Genomic DNA, 9209 nt, shown 5'->3' on the forward strand with positions numbered 1-9209 from the left:
GCCCTTATCGACTCTACAAAAGGCCCACAATTGATCGGAACGACGTATGTGACATTAGGGAAAATTTTGGAATTTTGGGCCCACACGCCTTTATGGATTACATGCCTGAATTGGCCTTGCCCGTGTGGCCCACAGGCCACACACACTCCTGTCACACGGCTTACCACATGGTCGAGCACACGCTCATGTGGCTTTCGCCGAACCTCATTTTCTTGTGTTTCTGTTACATACCTGGTTCATTTTTTTATGCGAAAGTAATCTCGAGACCTTCAAAACCTAAAAACAGTATACCAAACACCGTTTTAGTAATTAATTTATGAATTTAAACTAGAATTTGATCTCGACTTAAGGCCTCTCAAAACCAAACAACTCATAAAACACTTACCACCAACGAGCAGAAGCCACTCAATATTTAAATCTCTAGAGGAGAAACAATCGCTTCTTGTCTTTCTCCTAATCGAGAAATAACAAGAACTATCAATGGATTTCGCTAAACATAATCAAATCCCCCAACAACACAAAACGGAAAAAGAAAACCACTCAATAGCTTACCTATTCGGAATGAATCGAAGAACCCCAAAAGTACAACAACAACAGCACGTATAACGAACAGAATTGAAGAAGAAAAAGAAGAGATGAAAAAAAGAGAAAGAAGAAAAAAAATAACGTCGGAGAAAAGAAAGAAAAGGAACTTTGGGAAAACAAAAGAATTAAAATTAAAAATTAATTCTACCAAAATCCCAAATCCCCACAACTCCACTAAATCTAACCACTAACATCATCCAACTACCTCAGAATTCCAACTCCACCGAAACTTTATCACACAACCGAGCAAAAATTATCATCCACACTCACGCAGAGACTCAAACATAAGACCTTAGGCAAGCTAATACCTTATCACTCAAACCAGCAGGCTCATTTTGATATGATTTAACTAACAATAAAATATAAGTCAAACCAGGTTAGGATCAAAATAGAAAAAATTTCCAGAAGTGGGACTTGAACCCAAGACCTCAAACACATACCCAAATCACTTAACCACTGAAGCATATACTTAATTACGAAAGAATTCACAAAAACAAAGTTAAATTAGCCAGGGCGTTACATAAGTGTGGATTTTGTACAATCAATCCCGTGACTATATTTAGAGAAAAGATTAGATCAAGTAAGATTATTTTTCAAAGATTCTTATTTACTCTATTTACCTTATATATAAGATATGGGTTGATGATAAACAATAATTTATACATATTTTTACCCCATGAGTAACACATTTTATAGATGATTTTTCCTTGAAATTGGTGAATTCGATGCTCCTAATGCCTTAATTTCATGTTTTATACTTAGGCGAGCATAGGAGAGTAAAAGGAATGAGAAACGGGTCAAAAATGGAGAAAAAGGGCCAATGTACGAAATCAACACGGCCTGGACCTCCTCACACATGTAGACCACACGGCCGTGTCAATTTGGCAGAATCAAAGCATGACTCACACGGGTGGACCACACGCCCGTGCCTCTTTAACAAACTCGACCACGGCCTGAAGTAATCGCACACGGGAGTGCCACACGAGCGTGTCCCTGCCGAGCTCAAGTTTAGTCCAATTCGAAAAAGACCAATTTTGAGGGTTCTTAGGCATTCCAAAGCCTATAAATACACCCTAGAGGAGGAAGAAAATGGGACGTGGAGAAAGGGAGGCAGGGAACTGCTCAAGGGAAGCCGATTGATCCATCTCAGAAGCCGGATTCACCATCAAGACTGAAGATCTCCCCTCAATTTCCCTTCAGGAGTTTTGGGTTTTCTTTATGTTTTGTATTCATTATTCTTTTGAGATGTTTTCCTTTTTAGTTATAAACTAAATCCCCTAAATACCTAAGGGGAATGAAACCTAAGACGAATCTTGTTATTATTTTCTGAATTGTATGATAAAGATTTAAATTGTTCTTAATTATGTGTTTTTAATTCTTCTTTTGATATCCCAGGATACTGATTCAAGATAAGCTCTTATTCAGAGGAGGAATAGACCCTGTCTAAGAGTACATTTGTCATAATTAAGCGAAGTTGATTTCGCGCCTAGAGATAGGGTGACAAGATTTTGCCGGATTAGGGTGAAACCTAATAAGGGGATCCATAGATCGAGTTAATGCAACCCTAGGATGTTAATTAGAGAAAATTCTCAATTATTCAATCTAGGGATTAGACGTCATTAGTCTTGAATAGGGATAATAACATAACTTAGAGATCTCTACGGAACAAGTTAAATGAATAAATCGTCCGATTCGGAGTCAGAATAACAAGTGAAGTCTAGGTGGATTCTTCCTTAGGTATTGTCTTAATTCAATAGTTTTTCCAAAAGTAATTCCCCAATTCTATTTTCTATGAATCCTGAGTTTAGATAATTAGTTAGTTAAAACAAAACCCCCTTATTCTTAGGCTAGATAATAAAAAGACAGTCATTACTAGTACTTTTAGTTCCTTTGGGTTCGACAATCCGGTCTTGGTAAAACTATACTATTTTTCGATAGGTACACTTGCCTACATCGTGATAATAGTTAGTTTCAAGAATAATTCTTTATAAATATTTAAAACCTATCATCACGAAAATCACGATCAAGTTTTTGGCGCCGTTGTCGGGGAACTAAGATATTAGGAACGCTCAATTTTTATTACTTTAGCAATTTAGTTTTCTTACAAGTTAATTTTATTTTAATTTTATTATTATTTATTAATTTACTTTTTCTTTCTCTTGGCAGGTTTTTTTTATAGTTTATGACTAGAAGAAACCCTTCAGGACCACTACTTTTTGACGAAGAAATCGATCGCACAGTTCACAAAAACCAAAGAGAAATAAGGCAAAGTTTAATATACATAGAGAACGAGCAAGAGAACGATACTTCAACCACAACCGAGGAGATGACTGAAAACCAAGAAAATCCACTACCTCCTGCGATTGCTGTTAATCAGAATCCTGTTCCACGTACTATGTATGAATATGTTAAACTTACTTTAACAGGAAGTGAGTCAAGTATAGTTAGGCCTGCTATTGCTGCAAATAATTTTGAACTAAAACCTAACACTATTCAAATGATATAGCAATTTGTTCAGTTTGATGGTTTGCAGACAAATTTCCTAGAATTCTACTCTACATTTAAAATTAAAGGCGTTTCTAACGATCCCATTCGTATTCAGTTATTCCTTTTTTCATTGAGGAACAAAGTTAAATAGTGGTTGAACTCGTTACCACGAGGGTCAATTACTACTTGGGAACAAATGACCAAAAAATTTCTATTAAAATATTTCCCACCGGCTAAAACAGCGAAATTACGTAATGATATCTCTTCGTTTGTGCAGATGGACTTAGAAACTCTTTACGATGCATGAGAGAGATACATGGACCTACTGCGAAGGTGTCCTCACCATGGATTACCTCTATGGTTGCAAGTTCAAACATTCTATAATGGTGTGAACCCCTCGACAAGGCAAATGATTGATGCAGCTGCTGGGGGAACCATCAACAACAAAACACCTGAAGAGGCTTACGAATTTATTGAAGAGATGTCACTGAATAACTATTAGTGGCAAGTTATGAGGACTAAGCCAACTAAAACAGCAGGCGTTTATAACGTCGATTCGGTGACTATGCTGTCAAACCAGGTAGAACTTCTAAATAAAAAGATTGATGGTTTACTTGGTTCTACTCAGGTACATCTAGTAATGAGGTGCAAGACAAATGAAGGAGGAGCATGCACAGAGTATCAACCCTTCAACCCTAGTATCGAGGAGGAACAAATCCAATATATGGGTAACAATAACTCTAGATCCCAAAATAGCCCATATAGTGACACTTATAATGCAGGTTGCAAAAACCATCCCAATTTCTCGTGGGGTGGTCAAGGAAATCAAAGACTACAACATCCTCCGGGTTTTCAACAACCACCCTATCAACAGGACAAGAAACCGAACCTTGAAGAGATACTGTCTAAATTTATCTCAGTGTCAAAAACCCATTTCCAGAACACTGAGACAGCACTTAAAAATCAACAAGCATCGATCCAAGGGCTCGAAACTCAGATAGGCCAACTGTCCAAACTAATCTCCGAACGACCACAAGGTAGCTTGCCAAGTAATACTGAACCCAACCCAAGGGAACATCTCAACGCGATTAATGTTCAAGATGAAGAAGGATTCGTTGAGTCTGAGCCACAACTGAGGCAAGAAACTGTGGTGAATAGAGATCAATGTGAGGTAGGTCATAATAAAAACAAATCAGTGAATGTCGAATATAAACCTCGTGTACCATACCCCGACGCAACAAGGAAAGACCGCTCAGATGAACAATTTGGTAAATTCCTTAAACTCTTAAAAAAATTACACATTAACTTATTGTTTATTAAAGCTCTATCGCAGATGCCAAACGCAATAAAAGTTTTAAAGGAGCTTTTAGCAAATAAGCGGAAGTTGGACGAGGAGTCGCATGTGGAGCTAAACACAGTTTGCTCAGATATTCTACAGAATAAACTACCCAACAAACTAAAAGATCCAAGGAGTTTTACGATTCCTTGCTTAATTGGTAGTTTAGATGTTAATAATGCATTAGCAGATTTAGGGGCTAGTATTAACGTCATGCCCTACAAAATGTTCAAACAATTAGGTCTTGGGAAACCCAAACAAACTAGGATGAGCATTCAATTAGCAGATAAAACTATAAGATTTTCTAGGGGTATTATTGAAGATATGCTAGTTAAAATATATAAATTTATATTTCTCGTTGACTTCATTGTTCTCGACATCAAAGAGGATAGCAACACTCCTTTGATTTTAGGAAGGCCCTTTTCAGTAGCTGCTAAAACGAATATTGATGTTGGCACAGGTGAGCTCACACTCCGTGTGTGAGACGAAACAATCATCATTCAAGCTCGCAATTCTGGCAACACATTGAAAATTGAAGGTGATCGTCTAAACCATTCTACTAAAACTGACAATATGGTGCAACCTACTTTGTAAGAAATGGGTCTAAAGGAAGTACAATAGCCATTCTCAAGCAGTAACAGAGGACCTATTCATGAAAATCGAAGGCTATAAATCGAGGAGATAGATGAATGGCGGACGCATAAACCGAGAACACACGATAAACCAAAACTACGTTAGAACGAGCTCAATACCTTCCCAAATCAACTTAAGGTTGGAGATAAAGTATTATTAGATTCCACAGATCCTCACATTGTCACTACCAAACTAAATGAAGAAATCCCTCTTACGGTATTTAGCATTTTTCCATTCGGTACAGTCGAGGTAAGTCATCCCAAGTTCGGCATTTTTAAGGTAAACAACACTCGTTTAAAACCTTATTTTGATGAGAATGATAGTAGGAATGAGAGGTATAAACTCCTCGAACCACCATGACCATTCAATGGAGAGGTAAGTCGAGCTTAGACTATAAATAAGCGCTTCTCAAGAGGCAACCCGAGCACTAACTATATTAACTTCTTTCAATTTTAGTGTTTAACACCTAACTTATTAACGGAACTCTTGAATATAGGTTTACCACACAGACACGACCAAGCACATGGGCGTACTTATGACCGTGTGGAAACAGGGCAAAGGTTTCCCCAACATAGGCTACAACAAATCACCACATTCATGCCACATGGCCGTGGCTGAACCTGCCAAAACAATATGGGCGTGCGACACGTCTGTGTCTAGCACCCGTGGACAACACTGTCAAAATAACACGGGCGTGCGCAGAGCTACACGACCGTAGGAGAAGCGAACCACATCACACACGGTCATGTAACATGATCATGTAGCCACACGGCCTAGACACATGGGCGTGCCCGAAGGCCGTGTGACGACATCTTACTTCGCGACAAACGCGGGCAGGACACGATCCACACGGGCGTGTGAACCGGCCGTGCCACTTGAAAAATTAGATTATCTACCTTATTTTATTTTTCTTTTATTAAATTTTGAAGATTCTTTTGTTTTTAAACATGGCTTATCTTTATGATCACTATCAAATTAGTCCCCCAATTCTCCCTTTGTCCTTCAGAATCATGTTTGTCCTCCAGCTTTATTTCCAACAACTCGCTCTCGCTAATCTAAGAATTTCATGCATTTTGAACTCAGAAAGTTTCACTTTTCTCCCTATATTATGAACTTACGCTTACATTTGTCAAAATATCTATCTTTGTACATTGAGGACAATGTATATCTTAAGTGTGGGGGGTATTTATTTCATTATCAGAAAAATGCCTGAATGACTGCCTTGTTCTCTTGAGAAGCTCTTATATCATATTTAGGATAAATTTTGATTGATTTATGATTTTATTGATATATCTTGAATTAAAACATAGGAATTTATGCATTGATTGTTTAAACTTTAATACATTAGAGAATCAAGCATGATAAGTTAATTTTTAAGAATTTAAAATTTTAGGTTATTTCCCCAAAGCTTAGGTATTACTTTGAGTTGGAATTCACAAGTTTTAAACATCAAAAAGCCATAATTTTTGTGAGATTTTTTTAGCCTTTTGAGCATCTATTAATTCTTTCATGCTCACTTTTATTATTGCTTTGAGTGCGTTAGTATTAAACTGTTATTCTAGAACTTGCTTGATTATGCATGTTAAGACCACACCATTTGATTTGATATGTCAAAATGAGAAAGGCACTTAGGATTAACCCACTCATGTCATGAAAAGCCTACTTCCACGATTAACCCTTAGTAGACCCCGTTGAGCTAACAAGTCATTTCTTGTATTACCCTTAATATTAACCCTTAACTCATTATTGTTGAAATCCCCTCAATTATTTTGATTCTTATTTTTGTTGAGATTTGATTTGAATAAATTACTTAGCTATGTCTTGTTCTTAATAGTTAGTTATTTAACTTGTTCTTAAAAAAAGAAAAAAATATATATGTAAACATATTAGTAGTAGTGATCTTTTGAGCCAAAGAAGTTAAATTCCATATTCTGAGAAAAGCTCTGTTGTACGCAATTGATGACTAGCTATTTTTCTAGTTAAACAATTTTTCAATTCAATATCGATTCTAACCTTTTCTTTCAGCTTGAGACCACACCCCCTAACCAAGCCTCGTTACAACCCTCTAAAGACCTTTTGATTGATGTATCATCTCAATTTATAGTGGTGGAGATTTGATTTTCATGCAAGCCTATGGTAATAAATTTTCATTATTGACTATTGAGTGCTTCATTCATTGTCCTTAAACACCTCGAGTGATTTGAGTGAATCTTTAGTGAAGATGTGAAACTCTGTGATATTCTGAATCAAAGGTAATTAATTAGATGATGGGAGACACCTATATTTTCAGGATAAAATGCTTAACTTGGAATGTTTGAAGCTTTGATGTTCTTTTAGTTGAATTCTCAATGTATGATTACTAATGGATTATTTTGAGATATTATCGATAGAATTTATAAGTTGAGAAGGATTTATTTTGATTATGAGTTGAGGATTTTGCTTGAGGACAAGCAAATGCTTAAGTGCGGGGGTATTTGTTAAACCGTAATTTATACATATTTTTACCCCATGCTTAACACATTTTATGGATGATTTTTCCTTGAAATTGGTGAATTCGATGCTCTTAATGCCTTAATTTCATGTTTTATACTTAGGCGAGCATAGAAGAGCAAAAGGAACGAGAAACGGGCCAAAAAGGGAAAAAATGGGCCAACGTATGAAATCAACATGGCATGGACCTTCTCACACGGGCAAACCACACGCTCGTGTTAATTTGGCAGAATCGAAGCACGACTCACATGGGTGGACCACATGCTCGTGCCTCTTTAACAGGCTCAACCACAGCCTAAAGTAATCGCACACGGGAATGCCACACGGGCGTGTCCCTGCCGAGCTCAAGTTTAGTCCAATTTGGAAAATGCCAATTTTGAGGGTTCTTAGGCATTCCAAAGCCTATAAATACACTCTAGAGGAGGAAGAAAAATGGGACGTGAAGAAAGGGAGGCAGGGAACTGCTCAAGGGAAGCTGATTGATCCATCTCAGAAGTCAGATTCACCATCAAGACTGAAGATCTCCCCTCAATTTCCCTTCAGGAGTTTTGGGTTTTCTTTATGTTTTGTATTCATTATTCTTCTGAGATGTTTTCCTTTTTAGTTATGAACTAAATCTCCTAAATACCTAAGGGGAATGAAACCTAAGACGAATCTTGTTATTATTTTCTGAATTGTATGATAAATATTTAACTTGTTCTTAATTATATGTTCTTAATTCTTGTTTTTATATCCCAGGATACTGATTCAAGATAAGCTCTTATTCAGAGGAGGAATAGACCCTGTCTAAGAGTATATTTGTCATAATTAAGCGGAGTTGATTGCACGCCTAGAGATAGGGTGACAAGATTTTTCTGGATTAAGGTGAAACCTAATAAAGGGATCCATAGATCGAGTTAATACAACCCTAGGGTGTTAATTAGAGAAAAGTTTCAATTATTCAATCTAGGGATTAGACGTTATTAGTCTTGAATAGGGATAATAACATAACTTAGGGATTTCTACGGAACAAGTTAAATAAATAAATCGTCCGATTCGGAGTCAGAATAACAAGTGAAGTCTAGGTGGATTTTTCCTTAGGTATTGTCTTAATTCAATCATTTTTCCAAAAGTAATTCTCCAATTCTATTTTCTGTGAATTCTGAGTTTAGATAATTAGTTAGTTAAAACAAAACCCCCTTATTCTTAGGCTAGATAATAAAAAGATAGTCATTACTAGTACTTTTAGTTCCTTTGGGTTCGACAATCCGGTCTTGCTAAAACTATACTACTGTTCGATAGGTACACTTGCCTACATCGTGATAATAGATAGTTTCAAGAATGATTCTTTATAAATATTTAAAACCTGTCATCACGAAAATCGCGATCAGTTGACTTTATGACCTTTTGTATTCCTATATAAAAGGTAATTGTTTTTATGAGATTTGGGCAAATCATGATGGATTGAAGTTTTCTTTAGTGGAGCTAGATTTGTTCTTTAAACATGGAAGGCTTGTTCAACCTTAATAGAGATTTTATTGTTGAGAAAGTTATGAGAGGAATGCCTAGAGCAGTGCATGATCAGTGCCCATTGTGTCTGGCACTGCTCAAGGTATTGCTCAACCTTATAACTTGCCTTATATAAAGTTGGCATTTTTTAGTTAACAAATATTTGGATTGTGATCTTTGCTCATTATGT

At 36.6% G+C, this 9209-nt stretch overlaps 1 non-coding gene across 1 annotated transcript; it reads right to left on the reverse strand.

Annotated features, from left to right (window-relative positions):
* Positions 1-3317: 3317 nt before the first annotated feature.
* LOC121228803 (small nucleolar RNA R71) lies at positions 3318-3423 on the reverse strand. The gene has a single exon (XR_005926377.1). It is a non-coding gene; the product is annotated as a small nucleolar RNA R71 (small nucleolar RNA).
* Positions 3424-9209: the final 5786 nt, after the last annotated feature.

Source organism: Gossypium hirsutum, chromosome A04, assembly GCF_007990345.1.
Source record: "Gossypium hirsutum isolate 1008001.06 chromosome A04, Gossypium_hirsutum_v2.1, whole genome shotgun sequence".
Lineage (NCBI taxonomy): Eukaryota > Viridiplantae > Streptophyta > Magnoliopsida > Malvales > Malvaceae > Gossypium > Gossypium hirsutum.